This window comes from Halichoeres trimaculatus, unplaced genomic scaffold (genome assembly GCF_033239565.1).
Source record: "Halichoeres trimaculatus isolate MK-OKI-2021-1 unplaced genomic scaffold, fHalTri1.1 fHalTri1_scaffold_16, whole genome shotgun sequence".
In the NCBI taxonomy this organism is placed as follows: domain Eukaryota; kingdom Metazoa; phylum Chordata; class Actinopteri; order Labriformes; family Labridae; genus Halichoeres; species Halichoeres trimaculatus.
Window position 1 is genome coordinate 19316781 of NW_027437194.1, and position 16905 is coordinate 19333685.

A 16905-nucleotide genomic window follows, 5' to 3' on the forward strand; every position below is an offset into this window, starting at 1 on the left:
AAAATTGCAGAGACTGAACTTGGCGGTAAGATGGCCACAAACACAGCATCACTGAAACATTTGGAGAAACGTAATGACAGACGCTACCATCCCGTGTTACCAGCAGCAACTCTAAACAGACAGTTAACAGGACATGTATCCTGTAGAAAGTAAACAGGTATTGCCTACACCTACAGTGCTCAGAGTAGACTTTCAAAATATAATTAAAATATTTTAGGGTGTCATCATCATATCTCCAAACAGATACCAGTGACTTTTGAAAATTTTACTCCGGCTTGAAATGCCTATCCTTCCTAAATACATCTTCATGATTGAAAATCTCCTCAGTTTAAGACAACAAGTGAACAAAGAAGGTGGGTGGAACAATTCTGGGTGGAATGGCAACAAGCAAACATTGGGTCCATCAATCCTATAATTTTGTGGTGTTGTGGGCGGAGCTTGGATATTGTACTGGTAGCTTGAGGGAGGACAAACTTCTCATGGCGTCAACAGATAACTGTAATTACCACTTGTGATGTAATTTAATGACTTTTTCCTGCAACATTATGACTACATCTCAGTTTTTCTTCCTGTTGTATAAAGCAACCCAAAACCTGCTTAAAAAATGTCAGGCAAAAACATTAGCTGATGTAATGTTACTAATCTTATTACCCACTAGAATAAAAAAACAGTAAGTCATGATGCTGTGATAACAAACTCTTAGAAACCAGTGTTCCTGCTATCTAAACAGACCCTGTTGGGATTTGATTTGCAGAATCCTGAATTTGGCCAATACTACTGCAGCAGACAAAGACACCTGCCACACAACCTCCCGGCGGTTTGAATCTCCTCTGCTTGTAAGAGGATTACACACCAACAGTCCACTGGTTCTCACAGTGCCAACACCAGAAGCTACGCCCGGCAGTGGCTACTTGGGCAGGGCTGAAGCATCCTTCAGAAACCATCCTTTGATAAAATATGATCCTGTTACACTAAAAATCAGGGTCTCAATTCATGTGGAGTGTGTCAGGGGTGTTTTATTTTTCATCGTTGTAAGGTAGGCTTGACCTTGAGCTCATCCTTTTGCTCCCGGGACATGGACTGCTGTACGGTTTCATAATCAGTGGATACGTGCCTTGTCTTCTGCTTCTCTTACTGGACATTCAGCTGTGCCACTAAGCGCCTCCTACAGGCCTGTAACAGATATCTTGTTGTGAGACCACTTGAAAAGTTTTTCTTCTGCCAATTTTGTCTTCTTTAACTTTGCATTGTTGATTTTTCTGCCCCTTTTCCACAGTTCTTGTAGTCTTGTCTTGGACACATCACCTATGTCCTGTTTCTGTTTGTTGATATCACTTAAATTGTGCAAGTGCATCATCTCCTGTTGGCCACTGTACAATTTACTGTTTTTAATGAAGACCTACCATTGAGCAAGAACATATCTTTACATTTTTACATACTGTAGGGCAATCTTTTTGAGTATTTCTATTTGCTTCACATAAATATAGCCCTTACCAGTGTTTACCAACTCCTAATAATATGTACTGATTTATGTCTTAACAACTACAATTTAATTGCTTCAAAGTGCAATAAACCTCAATTTTATATTGTTTAAAATACAGATATTGTACAGCTCTATCCCTCAAATTTATAAATTTAAAAAAGTTGCACAATTTCCTTTGGAACCGCAAAAATTTATCTGAAGTATGTGCATGACTTGCTTTTTAAGATATAGTCAATTTTGTAACCTGTTTAAAAACTACAAAAACTTGCAGAGAGACTACATTAATATCAAAACAAACTATTTACAATAATGCACTAAAATTTCTAAGCGTGCTGGATGCATATGAGCAAACAAAAAAACATGGTCATCCATATAAAGTGCATTTGATATTAAATCATTTTCATTATTTCATTTGTTGAAACTTCAGATTGGAGGAACAAAATGACTTTAAATATCACAATGTGATGACGTTTTTCCATGTAGGAAATACTGCAAACACCGTGGTCTTGTTTAAAAATTATTTTGCTATGTTACCATTATTGCATATTTTTGCAAACCCATCACTGCAATGAAAAAGTTGTGAATGTGTAAAATATTGTTGTAACTCCCTATATTTAGTCAGAGAGTTTGTCTGTTTGTCTGTGAACAACATAACTCAAAAACTTACAAACGGATCTTGATGAAATTTTCAGGAAATGTTCAAAATGGGATAAAAAAAAGAAGTAATTAAATTTTGAAGGTGATCCAAATCACTGTCTGGATCCGTTTGTTTTTTTTTAAGGATTCATTTCATTGTGAGATAGGGCCGTTTACACCATGAGTATATAACTCAAGAATAAACGGTCGGATTGCTGTGCAAAATAATACAATGCAAGGTCACCATAATTTCTGACAGATGTAAAAGTACAATCCAGATCCTGGCAATATTCTGGATACTGAGGTCTAGAATATGAAATATGTACTGAGTCATCATCATTTTCAACAGTGTCATGTAACGAATTATTGTACAAACCTGCAAACTGCAAATTGTAGCAGACAGTCTGCTGGAAGAAAGTACAACATTAAAGTAGGACTAAAGTGTTGGTGACAATCACAATATGCTTGGCAGAGGTCTGCACTTTCTGAGTGCGATTCTAGTCTGTAATGTGATCTGATCCTGGTATCAGGTGTTGGTCAGATACAGACTCAAAAAATCAGAACAGTTATGGGTGACAAAGGGAAGGACTGTAGAACAGGTCTATTCAACTTAACTCTATGCTCTTCTATGTTAAAAACAACTGTATGCATTTAATAAACACTTCAATTTGGTTTACAAAGTTAGAAAACCCTAAAGTTACTAAAACATAATTCTCAATGTCATCGGCGTATAAAGTAATAGAGGATGTTAAACTTTTGCTGGCATCAGATGCGATTGGTGCATCCCTATTAGTAATCTAGCCATGTTGGCACAACTTTGGGGAAGTAAGCCGGCCTTGGCAGCCTCACATTATTCTCGAAGCCTCAGACCCTAATGCTTGAAGGACGTATCATTTGCAGAACAAATATGTATGCTGTCGAGGAAAATTACACCACATTCTAGTCTACATCGGACTTCAAGAGTTTGATTTTATCCCTCATCGAAATTCATAAATAAGTCTCTCATATATCTGCAGAACTGCTCTCCTGTTCATTCCGCCTGAGGCAGACTCTCCCTGAATTTATTTGTCTGATCAGTGATGGAGAATCACAACAACAGAACACCTCATTTTACCTCCAATAACTGCTCTGCCAAATGCCGGAGAAGTCTGTGAATCGATGGGGATGACACAGAGCTGGTAAGCAAATAAACACAAGCAATCAAAATGGAAGATCATGAGCCAGCTCTGAAGATGCTCAGCGGCCTTGCAATGCAGGGTATTTTGATTTAAAAGCGACTTCAGGGTTCACAGTAGACTTTTTCATCTAACTTATAGACTCTCATATCTCGCTTCTTTTTTTCCTCTCAGCATGTTTGTGTCTTCTTCATCTTTTTAGTTTCACAACAGCTCCTTCCTGCCACTCTCCCTCTGGAGATGGGGGAATTTGAAATATGCATCTTCCTAACACTCCTCTTGTTGCTGCACACAAACAGACACACACTCACACTGAGCTACACGTTTCATCAGACAGGTGTACCCAGTGCAACAATGGTATTGATGGTTCAGCGTAGCATTCATGCACCATACACACACAGTTTTTTTTCTGCAGCAGCTGCAGCAACACACAGAAAAGCATAGACCAAAAAGGAAATCTTTCCTTCCTTTAGTGTGTGTGTGTGTGTGTGAAGAAGAAGCCTTGGACAGCATACAATATGAGTACACACATCTGAAAAATCCACTCTGCCCTTCTGTGAAGTGGCTTACATATTTGTACCGGACATTCATACGACAAAAACTGGAGTGGATTGTCTTGGAGCCGGTTGTTAATTACGCCACTTTTGGCCACATAACAATTTGGACTCTTTCCTCTTTTTCAGTGACAGAAAATCTCTAAAACACCAACTCACAAAAGTTAAAGGGAAATGTGAAATTAAAAGCTACAACCAGTCGAATAATCAAACGAAAAAGGCTTCAATGATCCCTGGAGTATTTAATGTCTACAGTTGCAAAGGCAGCTTGTCACATGTCATCACCACTTCCAGCCTAATGACTCTGTAATGGCCCCATTCATCCATTTAGGCTCATTGAGTTCTATGCAAAGCTGGTCTTGCCAGGTTCTCTGCCCATTGCTGGGTGCTTCAAACACTTGACTGTGAGTGGACCATTGGGGAGCTAGTGAGTTGCAAAGCTGTCAGTGACTGCGATGGGTGAAGTGTTGTCAGAATCAATCTTTTTTCACACGCTCAAGCTTTGAATGACGTTAAATATGTAGAATCAGCATAGAACCTCTGGCTGCTGTCACATGAGCACATCAGATGTTTGATGATGTAATGCGGATGGAAAGCTTTTAGGGAAGTCCGCTGTGGTCAATGATTTTCAGTCTTTACATCAGTAATGGCATGTTCTTCATTGAGCAGAATATTAGAGGGGAGGAAGGTCAGACACCCACATCATTGTGCTGTTTCTAAAGGTACTGCAAGGACTTTTTTAAGTGAGAAGACAGGGCAGTGAGGATTATTTGAAAAAGCTAGTATTTTTCTGGGATAAAGACTCCTTCTCCCTTGAGCACAAGCACCAACTGACACATCAATGGAAATGGAGGTCAGATCTTTTTTTTGAAATATTTTTTGTTCAAGACAATTTTTTTTCAGAATGCAAATTGACAAGTTAATGTATTTATTACTGAATTTTGATACCACTTTTTTTTCAGACTGATACCAGTACGAATACTCCCTCTTGAGAACTCAATGATACCAAGTACTGATACAACAGTTACTTTTGATTCAGAAAATTTCATTTAACAGTGACAGATCAGTTTAAACTAAGACAGCACAGTAACTTTGCCATTAAGGCCATAAAGGCATAAAACACGTTCAAGTCTCTCTGAGTTTATGATTTGTTTTTAATCAATAAAAGTGCAAAAAAAAAAACCCACAATCAGAGTTTTAGTATCTTTTTAAAGTAAATTGAAGAATGAAATACAACAGTTCAACTGTTACGCTCCCTGTTTCATTCTTGTTGTCTGAACAGTACCTAAAGCACATTTGTGTTTGTGGTGTCAAACTGCAGCAATGTAGCGCCAACTACTGGTAAGGAGGACTTCCTTGACGTAAGATTTTTTTGCCTTGAGTATTATCTTGAAATAAGGCTAGTATTGGCTCAATACCTGATACCTGTACCAGTACTGGCCCATCCCTAGAATGTATTAATAGTTAGGTGGCACTGTTTTTGAAACATGACAACAAAGCACCTTTACAAACTCAGGTTGTAGTGTAGTTGAGTATAATGCCATATTTAGCACATCTTAGTCTAGAGTCTATCAATAAAACAAAAAGAGGGGTTACATTTGCTCTGCTTGGCGAGGTTGAAAGCATTGGTAGGACATAATGAGGATTCACTCACATTACACATTATGGACACATCTCAGAGCACTGTGCTGTGAGTAACACTAAAAATAGCCAGCTACTAAACTTCGGTACAAAATGGGTTCAAAAAATTTGCTTTTTGTCCCCCCACACAACTGGAAATAAATACATTATCTGGTTGTTTTGCATCCTAAAAAAAATGAACAAAGAAAATTAGTGTTAAAAATCTGCCTTTCTCATTTGCTCCCTTAACAGAGTCACTTCCTTACGACAGTGGGCGATGGAGCTGGTGCTCATTATTGGAGTTCTGTAAAAGTCACACCTGCCACATGTTTATGAACTTAGACACAACCTTTTTAGATCCTACCCCCCCACCCCCACCCCGTACCAGGCTGTTGCCATGTTACATTTAGCTGTAGTAGTGATACGACCAAAATATTGTATTAATGATAGAAAAAAACAATTTAACCAATTTCAACCAAAACAATTTGCAGTTGATAGAGCCAGACATCAAAACTCCTGAGCTGTGTTTCAGCACCACAGACAGCATCAACAAGACTCCTGAGTTTACTTATTACATTTCAGCACCATGGATAGCAAACATCACAGCTTTGCTTGGCCTCTCTGCACTGTGGGTAGAAAATACCAAAACAAAACCTGAGCTGAGTGAAGTTTCAGAGCCATAACATAAAACACCAAAGACTTGAAGACTGAATAAAGGACAAACATATCCACTCACAAATCATGACAAAAGAAACATACGGTTTAATCAAAAGAAGGCACATACTTTAGATGGTTAGAAACTTAAGCACAACCTTCAAACTTCAAAACTCGGACTGCACAGGATGAGGCTGACGCTTCAAACAACCCTTGTCAACCTGAAGAAAAATGGTTGGAGGCAAGGTTTCAGTTGCTACATATTATCCTGGTGATACGGCGATGAAACCCATACATTTATATAGTTTTCCTGAGGCTCTTTATCTCTAATATGTGGAATTAATAAGAATATGTTTACATCATAATGAAGTAGGCCTTTGAGGATATGCAGCACAACTTGGCTTTCTTTCTGTCAAATCACTTTAGTAAATCCTCCAAGGAGGAAATCAGTTATTATGATGATAGGTGTTTACCTCAGATGAGACAAACAAGAAATTAATAATAAGGGGGTAAAAAAAGAAGAAGACTATCAAAACTATCTCAAAGCCCAAAGCTCCACATATTTAAAGCAGACTCTCAATCCTCTGGTTAAAATGCTACGTTGGTTTGCCTTTCAAAAAGTATGAAATACAGAAACTTCAGAGTAGTAATAATCAGTGCCAAGCACAGTATGTGGGCTCTGAGTTACACATCACTCTCCAATGCAGACAGCAATTAAACTCCCACATAAACTGAAGTCAGCAATGCTTTATAAATGCATGGTTTGTTTTGATTTATATGGATTTAAATTGTTAAACTGCCTTTGAAGAAGAAATTATGCCTATAATATGGCCCCTTTGTATGTTTGACACACTGAGTAGAGTGAGTTTAAAATGACTGAGGTACGAACAAGTGGAATATCTTAAAGGAGCGAATGTATTATTCATGCATAGCTTGAACTGTAACAGGTATGCAAATAACGTACGGATCCAACTGTGTGTTAAAATAACAATCAAGTGTTATTAGTGAATTATTCTATTATTCATGTTGTTTGTTGTAGATGGAGGAGAAGCCTGTGAACAGTGGTGAAGATACACATATGAATAGATGCACAGTTATCAAAGCAGAGACAGCATACATTAAGGGATGCAGGGTTTTCAGGTTCAAGGCAATATTTCATTTCCATAAAAATATGAAAAATAAAAATAAAATAAAAATAAATTCTGAGATTATTTCATGACCTTGGTGGCTAGATTTCTTCAACTTTAAAGAAGGGATTTCAAGTTAGTCAAATAAATCAAACTGATGTTTCAGCTCCTCTGATAAGTTTACAATATTTTGTTTACATTATGAACAGATTTACTAAAATCCTTATTGTGATGTTTTAGCACCATGGGCAGCAGTGTTTTTTTTATGTGTGCATGCCTGAGTTAAATGGGTAACTTGTTGTGTCTCAGCACTACAGACAGCAATATTTGGGATTTTACTTATATTTTCGAGCAGCATGAGTACCAATATTTGGAGCTTAGCACTTGAGGTGTTTAGACCTCATCAACAGTAAGCTTAGTAATTCACATTTAAAAAAATAATAAGAAAAAAAACCCACTTTTTTTTCATACAGCTCTATGATTAAGTCATTTAACCTTTCTTTGTTTAATTTAGCGCCATGAAGAACTTTACTTGATGTGTTTAGCAATCACCAATAGCAATCCATAGAACGTACCTTAATGTATTTCAGCACCATGGACTGCACAGTTACTCACTGTGTGTGTGAAGCACCATGGATTGCAAAATTTAATGCTGCATCTACATTCACATTTTAACATTACAGATAGCATAGAGCTGCAGCCTGTTTGCAGTGTGGTCTAGAAATGTATTTTGATGTGTTTCAGCACCATGGACAGTGACATGTATAGCACCACCTCATCTGTGTCGGCATCTCAAGCATCACTTTTCATAGGTTTAATGGGGAACAACATTAATTTAGACATATTACATTTCAGTATCTTTGTTGTTTGTTTTTAATGACAAGTACTCAACATGCTAAAACACTGTGGACAATACTCATTTTGCCAGGACACTATAACAGATATAAAACTTTACTTTACTTTTGTATCAGCTTAGAGACAGCACTTTAGAGCCATGTGTTTCAGCACCATGGACAGCGACAACATGAAATTCACTTGGATGTGTATTAGCTGCATGGTGAGCAGTTCATGGCACATTGTTTAATGTGTCAGAGCCTCACACAGCAGTATTTAAGACTTTGTTTAATGTGTTTCAGGAGCATGGACAGTGACATTTGGAACTCTACTTGATGTGTTTTTGGCTACATGCACCAGTTTCCTATCTCTACCTGTTTACATTAGAATGATGGACAGTAATTTTAGAACTTTGCTTGAAAAGTTTCAACAGCTCTGACAGCAGGGATCTGTAGTTTACTTGTTAGTTACAGCACCATGGACAGGAACCATAACTCTTTGAAGTTGTTATAGTTTACAGACTCAGCAGAGACTCAACTTTTTAAAAGCAGAAGTTTTAGTGTTAGTCGTTTCATCTTTACATTGAAACAGTCACGTTGTATCTTATGCAAAGCAGACTGCCTACACGTGGAACAGTGGGGGACCTTCTGTGCATCTCAACGCCTTCTCGCTTAAATATCTCATACTTTAAAGTCATACAGCCCACATGTCAACGCTTGACTCCAGAATTTTCTGTTCTAAGGAAAGCTTTGTATGATGGCCAGCCCGCAGCCCAGGTGTTAATGTGTACCTATCAGTGTAGAAAAGTCACGACATGGCTCCTTATCCTCATCCACCCTCACTTCCCTCGCCTTCCGCCTCGTCCAGACCCACCCCTTTACTGTCTGCCATGACCGTCCTCTACAATATGAGACTGTATTCTTTGTACCTCCCCTTTCTCGCCTTCAGTCTGTGCATCCCAGCCTCCCCTTCCTAGAGATCCATCCCACACCTCTCCACCCGCAAACAGCTCGGTGAGAGGAGAGAGAAAAAAACGAGAGAACAGAGAGAACAGTTTCAAACACGTCGGCATAAAAAAAATCTCACATCCAGCTCTCCCTATTTTTTTTCCTCCTTTCCCCTCCTTGCCTTGCCTGCAGACGGACTTCATGACTTTATTCCTGCTCTGCGCGCTAATGCCCGAGACCACACCGAAACGGATGATTTTTTTCCCTTGAGCATGAAAAGGATTGCCAAATCATCCGCAATCCAACATCACCGACTGAGCCACCAGCAGCATGAGCACTGGATACATATGCTCCAGCAGAAGTTGTTGGCTAGAGAACTAACAAACCTTGGAGCACAGATACAGCGAAGAGGAGAGAGTCAGTTTTAGGTGAGTACGATAACACCAGCTTGGCACTCTGAAATACATCTAAACGTTTATTTCTTTTCAGTCCAGACCAGGAGGTAGTGATCGGGGTAGGCAGGGCTATTCTGTGGCACGATTATGGCGATGTTGCGTGGTCAGCATGTTAGTGGGGTGGCCGGTGGTGTCCTTTTCAGGATAGAGGTATAAAATCTACGTGCGAGTGCGTAAAAGCTTCACGCGGACCTATTTTCCACGGAGCAATTTGGAGCTATTAAACCCAATCACGCGTCTCCTAATCTTATAAACCCTTTGCACCTCTAAGATAACATTATGCATATGAGTTGTCCTCTCGATTTTGTGCATTCTCGTTGCGAGGCAGTAGCTTCCCGGGGCGATGCTGCAGAAGTGCGGATGTAAAGGAGCAGAAAACAGTAGGAGAGACACGAATAACGTGAATTAGGGGCTCGAATGTAACTGCTGCAGCTTTCATGAAAAGTGGAGGTGTAATGCAGGTCCACAGACACATCACTGTGCAGTCGACATCAATATTTGCATTCAAGCTAATTGCGTTTGCAGCCACGTTGATCAATTCGTCCCGGAAACTGCATGATCCAATAACAGAAAGTGAGTCTCATGCCAGCTTGGGTATTGGATGTGGAATGACTTTCGGTCATGCTTCCTGTTATTATTTTCTACTTTCCCTGTAATGGAATTCTGCCAGTAATGAATTCCGTGAAAGCAGCCGGATCTATGTTTGTGCGCGCGTTCCGTGTCTTTGAGCACGTACATGCCTGTGTGTGTTTTTTTCTCTTGGTGTATGCGTGCGTGCCTGAATCCGTATCTCTGTGCGTGTGTGTATGTGTATGTGTGTGTGTGTGTGTGTGTGCCACCAGTGAGGCAAAGTTGCCGTTCCGTGCCCCCTCAAGTTGCTTTGATTGCTGTTCCACTGTCTAACTGCGAGGGGAGCTCATGCTCTTTTACACTCGAGGTGTCATTATTGTGGCTAACGGCGAGACAACTGTGTGTGATACTGATAGCAACTCTATGAAATTAGAGGAGCAGCTTCTGTTTTGAAATTAGTCCGGGAGCATTTATCTGCACTTCCATTACTGCCACTGCAATTCCTGTTTTGTTTGTCATTGTGCCGCTTTGGAAAGTTGCCCTTATCAGTTACATTCATGCAGTTTTAAAGAGTAAACCCAGAAAGAAATGCACTTTGTGCAGCCTTGGTTATAGTGCTGAAGCTATAAAAGATAGACTTCTGCCTCAAGATCCCTATCTGACTGAAAAAGTTTGAAGATCAGCCTCTAAAGAGCAATTTGAGGAATGATATGTAGCACCCAGATGTGCTGATCCTTCACCCTGCTTGTGCTCTTTATGTTAATCTCTAAACGTTAAGAATTAGCATCATAATTACAGCAAACAATTACACCCTCCTGCATTATTTTACATCTCCTTCAAATATTCAGCGCCGAAAATTGCACTGGCTATGGAAATTGCAGAAAGAAAAGCCGCCTTGTTCGGCATGCCTCATTCAATCTGGTGGCCTTTTCAATAGGCAAAAAAAAAAAACCCTGGCAACATTGTAATCATTTTCAGAGAGGGGGAGAGAGTGAGAGCAAGAGAAGGCATTCTGCATCACCACGCCAAAATGAAAATGCCAGCAGTCGCTTAAAGCCACATTTGTGTCATGGCTTTAGATGACCCTGATGTCAATGATGATGCTTTCAAGGACCTGGAAAGCGAACATTCAGCAGCAGCAGCAGCGGCAGAGGGTCCTTGGCAGTTGTGGCTTGCTGATGAATTGTCTGCAAAAGATGTGTGGGTTGTGATTCTTAAAAGGCGAGGAAGTACACAAGCATAAACATAATTACGACGAAAAGGGTGATAGGATTCATGCATTCACCTTTTGCACGCAGAGAGGCTTAATGTGAAGCATCTCTTCTTCAGATAAGGACATTATTTGCAAACTGTCTTTGTGCTGCACGGAGAGAACACTGTTGTATTGGCAGCACCCACCAGCTCTCTCAGCTCCTCTATCTCTTTTTGTATTATTCTCACATTGGCACGCCATTGTTTTTATGTGGGTGCTGGCTGCAGCTGTAGCGGCCAGAAGGCTGCCTCCCAAGAGGTTTGTGGGAAAAAAAAATCTGTTTTATTTATTGCAAACAAACAACAGGGTCATGTAATGACATGTGACAAAAATTCTCACAGTGATGCCGGAGAGCTAAGAATATTTTAGAGAGGCAGCTGAATCATTTGAACTCCACTCGGGGCCGTCTGACCCGTGAACCACTGCTATCAGTCACATAACCACACATGCATGTAGATGTGCTTGTGCTGAATGATGTTTAAAAGGAATCCTCACCCCTTTAGACTCTGAATTAAAAGGCTGGGATCACAAGTGCTGGAATGCACTCTCAGACCCCATAAAATTTAAACCATGCTAAGCCTTGATTAGCAATTCCAGAAGGGCCTTTTGCTTTATTTTTTCACAATAGCCTTCATCTGAACTTTTGTGTAGAGAATCAGCCTCTTCGCCCCACATGCACAGCACAAAAACTCTGGAAAATGTTGGAACATCTTCTAAGAAAAGTGCTGAAAACTTGTTGAAATTCACAGCTGCATCGACACATCTTTTCCATCTGTTTCGTTTTTTTTTTTTTTTTTTTCGGCTACTGCAAAACTCTGACTCTGTGGAGCCTCAGAAGAGCTGAAAGCAAACTCAGGAAAAACTCATAACAGTGACTATTTCATTCATTCGGATCTATTTCAGTATTCGGTACACACAGTTCTTCTAATGCAGTGGCGTCAGTCCAATCTCTGTATCTTGACTTTACCCTCAGAGTAGGAAACCACCGTCTGTTTTTACCCAAATTTAGAAGTAAACATTAAAACTGAACTCACAAACTGAATTCTATAATTCATTAAACAAGCGCTTGGGTTTTCTAAAACTTGAATGTGGCATTATTTAAAACTCTAAAATATTGACTTTACTTACAGAAGCAGAGCTCTCTCTTGTGATTACAATTGTTTTGCAGAATTTATTTTGGTTGCAGCAGTGGTCAAGAACACTAAAGCACTGACAGTCGAATACTTGCTCCTCGAGCAAACCAAGTTGGTAGAATTTTTGGGAAACTTTGGACAGTTGTTGAAGTTGTTTGGTTTGAACAAAGAGAAAAAAAAGATTCTTGTAAAAAAGCAGATTTTGCTTATTCTAAATGCTTTGAAGGGTGTATACCAGCAATAATTATTGTGTATTTTAAGAAATGTTATTTAACAGGAAAAAAATGTTGTCAGCCACAATGTTTGAATTGTGCTTAAGATGCTTCTTTTTGTCCCTTTCTGCACACCTTATTTCAGCCGCTGCTTCAAATTCTTACTCCCACCTGCAGCTGTAATGGTAAACAGCAACACCACTGCACTTTTGAGTCACTTGTAAAACTCATAAACAGCTTAAGTCAAAAGTAATAAGCCACAAAAATGAACTATCACCAAAGTACTTGGATTTTAAGCGGCCACTGACAAACCAAGCATACAGGCGCAGCTCAGGATGTCGTCAGTAAGCAACTTCACATCGAAAGCCTATTTTGTGGATTGGGTGATTTGTCACGGACGAAATTGAAAAGAAAAGCTTGCGAAATTGGTGGCAGTTGACTCCATGCTATTCAAAATGGTGCAGTTATAGACCAAGCAGATTTGGCAATGCAGCATCTATGTGAAAAATAAACCAAAAGTTAAGATCACATAAGTACATTTTTGTATCAAACTGGCTTTGTGAATAACCAGTGTTGAATTAAATAACTCAAAACATGCAATAAGAATGGGATTATTAGGGATGAACTGTTGAAATTCAGAAATTTTCTGGATTGAAAAAGTCATTTGAAAAACCATCAAAATTTAAGATTAGCTTACTTTGTTCAGACATCTGCAGAAACAGAATTGCATTCCTGAAAGACTTTAACTAGGAAGAATTAGCATTCAACCGACTGTTGAATATTTTGTTTTTAGTTTTGTTAACAAATAGCTTTCCTCCTGAAAGATTTATGCTTTTTGAGAACAAATGAAATACAACAGTTCTGGTTAGTTTAAAAAGCAAGAATCTGTTTTGTTATTATTATTATATTGGAGTATAAACAAGGGGATTAAACAACTCCTCAGGCAGTCTTCAAATCTTAAATTCGACATTTTTTTATTTTTTTTGTATCAGCTTGGATTGATAATTATTTTTGAGTACAAAGAAACATTCTCTGGTGACTCTTCATGGGATTCCTGCTGTTTCAATAAAAAGACCTTGCACATTTGAAAAACTTGGACAAGCACATCTTAGCATTGAACAAACCATTTTTTAAAATTTGAGCATAAAACACAATTCTCCAGCATACTTTTTCTAAGATCTTTGCTTTCTAACATTCAACACCAGACCTTGTCCATTTGGCATTCTTTGACTGCTCTCTGGTACTCAAATTCAGCATTTTTGGCATACGTATCTTAAGCCGTTGTGAATGTTTTTTCCTGGAACCACTTGAACACATCCCTCTATGCATACTGTACTGCCTCTGAACATTTCTGCTCTCAAATATGCAAAAGAGGACCTTGCACATTTGGTTAACGCAGAAAACAGTCCTTGCATTTTGACCTTCCATTTGCTGGTTGCCAGGTCGAAGACACTGCATATAAAATTGATGCTAAAAGTAGCTTGTACGGACCTGACCCGCTGAGTCATTAAGCACTGCCAAGGCGCTCAGTTATTACTCTTTAAAAATATGATAACTCTGACAACACAGTAATAACCACGGTCATTTATCTTGCTTGACACTGCTTTGGTCTTTGCTGGCTGGGTGATAGCTGTGAGACTTTCGGCCCCCGTGTTACTGCAAGGAGGAGGACGAGCAGGAGGAAGAGGAAGGGAGTTATTTTGATATGCTGTGGTCTCTCGCTTCACCCAACAATACACATCTGCACCGGCCAGAGATTACAAATAGGACCTTTAACTTCATTTGCTTCAGTGTTGCCTCCCATGTTTCCTCCAGCAGTATAATTTGATCTGCTCCAGTCTGGAAGTTGTGTCTGAGGTATTTTAAACACAATGCAGTCTTCTCACTGGTGAAATGTCTTGGAGCCTCAATTTGTATGGAGATGAATTGCATCTGTGACCAGAATTTGGAATTTTTCTATTTTGTTGTAGAGATTTCCCTTCCTTCACTCATCTGATGGCTTATTTTGTGGGCAGCCATGACACAAATACAGGGTCAACATTATAATGAGCAGGATTTTTAATACTGTATCAAATAAACGTTTTCTGTATATTGAACATTTCTACAAAACTTCAACAGCCAACAGATTGTACCATGTGTGCACTCCTATTCATTTGTGGCAGGTAAAGCACAACAAAGGGAATGCTAAAGCTGTGTTACTCTTCATGTATTATTTCTATGAACAAAATGTGTATGTGTAATGTTAAATTACTATAAGTGATGAACAGGGGTGGATTCAGATAGTGACTGAAGGCGGCCAAGGGAATTTCCCCTTTGAAATCTGACTGGCCACCCCATGTACCGTCCCAAAACCCTAAACTATGATTGGATGTTTCCATGACAGAGACAAGACTTATGTTTAATTCTATATCTAGAGTGTGTAGGCTTTTTGTAGTTTTCTTTGCGTTCTTTATGCTTCTAATTAAAAAGTGAAATTGTAGATGTAAATCTTTCTGTTCAGTCTTTCAAGAATTTATATTAGATTAGGCACTGATCCTACGTTGGCATTGGGTATTGGTCTTAAACACTCAAAAGGCTAGACTGGATATCGGAGAAAAGGGACAGCTCTACTGGGCAGACCCATAGGGCTCAACTATTCAACTTGAGTTAGAAAAGGCTAAAGTTGCTGAAACATAATTCTTTGTCTTGATCTTGTATGAAGAAATTGACATTGTTGAATCATTACTGGTATCGGGAGGTGGTGGAGACCAAAACAGAACAATAGAAATGTTTTGAGTACATTCTTTGGTGGACATAAACACTACTATAGAAATGTTGCTGTGTCTTTTAGCATATAAATTAGCCAAAGCTTACTTCTATTTACACTTTACATGGTGAGATTATGTCACCGCTGTGTTACAATTTTTTTTTTTTTTATTCCGCTTTCTGCACTTGCTAATTTGTGCAACCTTAATTTTTGGCCACGGGTATGACTTGGCTTGTATTTTAAAAACTAGAAAAGCACTCAGAGTGCAGACCTCCACCAAGCATATTGTGATTGTCACACAACACTTTCGTCCTACTTTAATGTTATATTCCCTTTCAGTAGACTGTTTGATACAATTTGGTGTTAGTTGCTGGTTTGTACAATAATTTGTTACCTGACAGTGTTAAAAAAAATGATGACCCTGTACATATTTCATATTCCAGATCTTAGTATCCAGAATATTGCCCGGATCTGGATCGTACTTTTACATCTGTCAGAAATTATGGTGACCTTGTCTTGTATGGTTTTGAAAAGCAATCCGACCATTTATCGCAGAGTTATATACACATATGGTGAAAACGGCCCTATCTCACAATGATAAAGAATCTTTTAAAAAAATCCTGGATCCAGACGGTGATCCAGATCACCTCCAAAATTCAATCACTTTTTCCTTATTCCATTTTGAACATTTCCTGAAAGTTTCATCAAGATTTGTTTGTTACTTTTTAAGTTACGTTCACAGACAGACAAACTCCCAAAAACATAACCTCCTTGGCAGAGGTAGTAAGATTTAAATACTTCAAACCAGTTCTTATGCATACTGAACTTAGAACAAAATTAGGTAAATTTGTGTTTGGTAGATTATTTCTTTGTTCTATCAATGCTTCTCGGTAACAACTCCAGTACTTTTGGAAAGCCTCTTTGTTTCCTTTTTGAATGGTACCACATTTATGAGATAAGCAGAGCTGAGTATGTGGGCTGCACTCCTGAAAAAGTTGCCAAATCTCTGCCAATACCAAAGAGCCAATACTTCCATTATGCCCAGATGTCATACTTCATTTTGCGCAGGACTCTTCATATTGTGTACAAAGACAAAGACCATAAAATTCCCTGCCCACGTGCCTCACCCATGAAGCTGTATAGTCCATTCTTTTCTAGTTGAAGTCACTGATCTGAGCTCAACACCAAACCACATCCTTTGAACACAAAAATTCATACCCAATCCACATGGCCCATTTCCGATTGTGTGAGTGATTTGTGTCAGCCTCGTGCCGTCTGGTTTGGTGTTTTTGTGGTTTTCACAGTTTTCTGTGCTCCACTGTGCTGTTTCCACTTCAACAACAGTGCTTTCCTGGCTACACACTGGTCCCTTGCAGATCCATCAAAGGTGTTTTTGGGATGGTAACTCTGTGTTCTCATTAAAAGCACTGTGCTTCCAGAGGTGCTTCGGTGGCACATTTTCTCTCTCACACTCTTGTCCCAAAAACGTCTGAAAATAACTGAAGGA

General features: G+C 39.1%; 1 protein-coding gene across 2 annotated transcripts in view; it reads left to right on the top strand.

Annotated features, from left to right (window-relative positions):
• The window catches only part of brinp1 (bone morphogenetic protein/retinoic acid inducible neural-specific 1), a 278377-nt gene that overhangs the window by 97745 nt on the left and 163727 nt on the right, over positions 1–16905 (top strand). Inside the window, exon 1 of one of the 2 annotated variants that reach the window (XM_074690227.1) lies at positions 9021–9458. The exons of the other annotated variant lie outside the window; for it this stretch is intronic. The gene's annotated coding sequence lies outside the window, so the exon portion shown is untranslated. Of the gene's footprint in view, positions 1–9020; positions 9459–16905 lie in introns of those variants that run through there. 2 annotated transcript variants of the gene reach the window in all.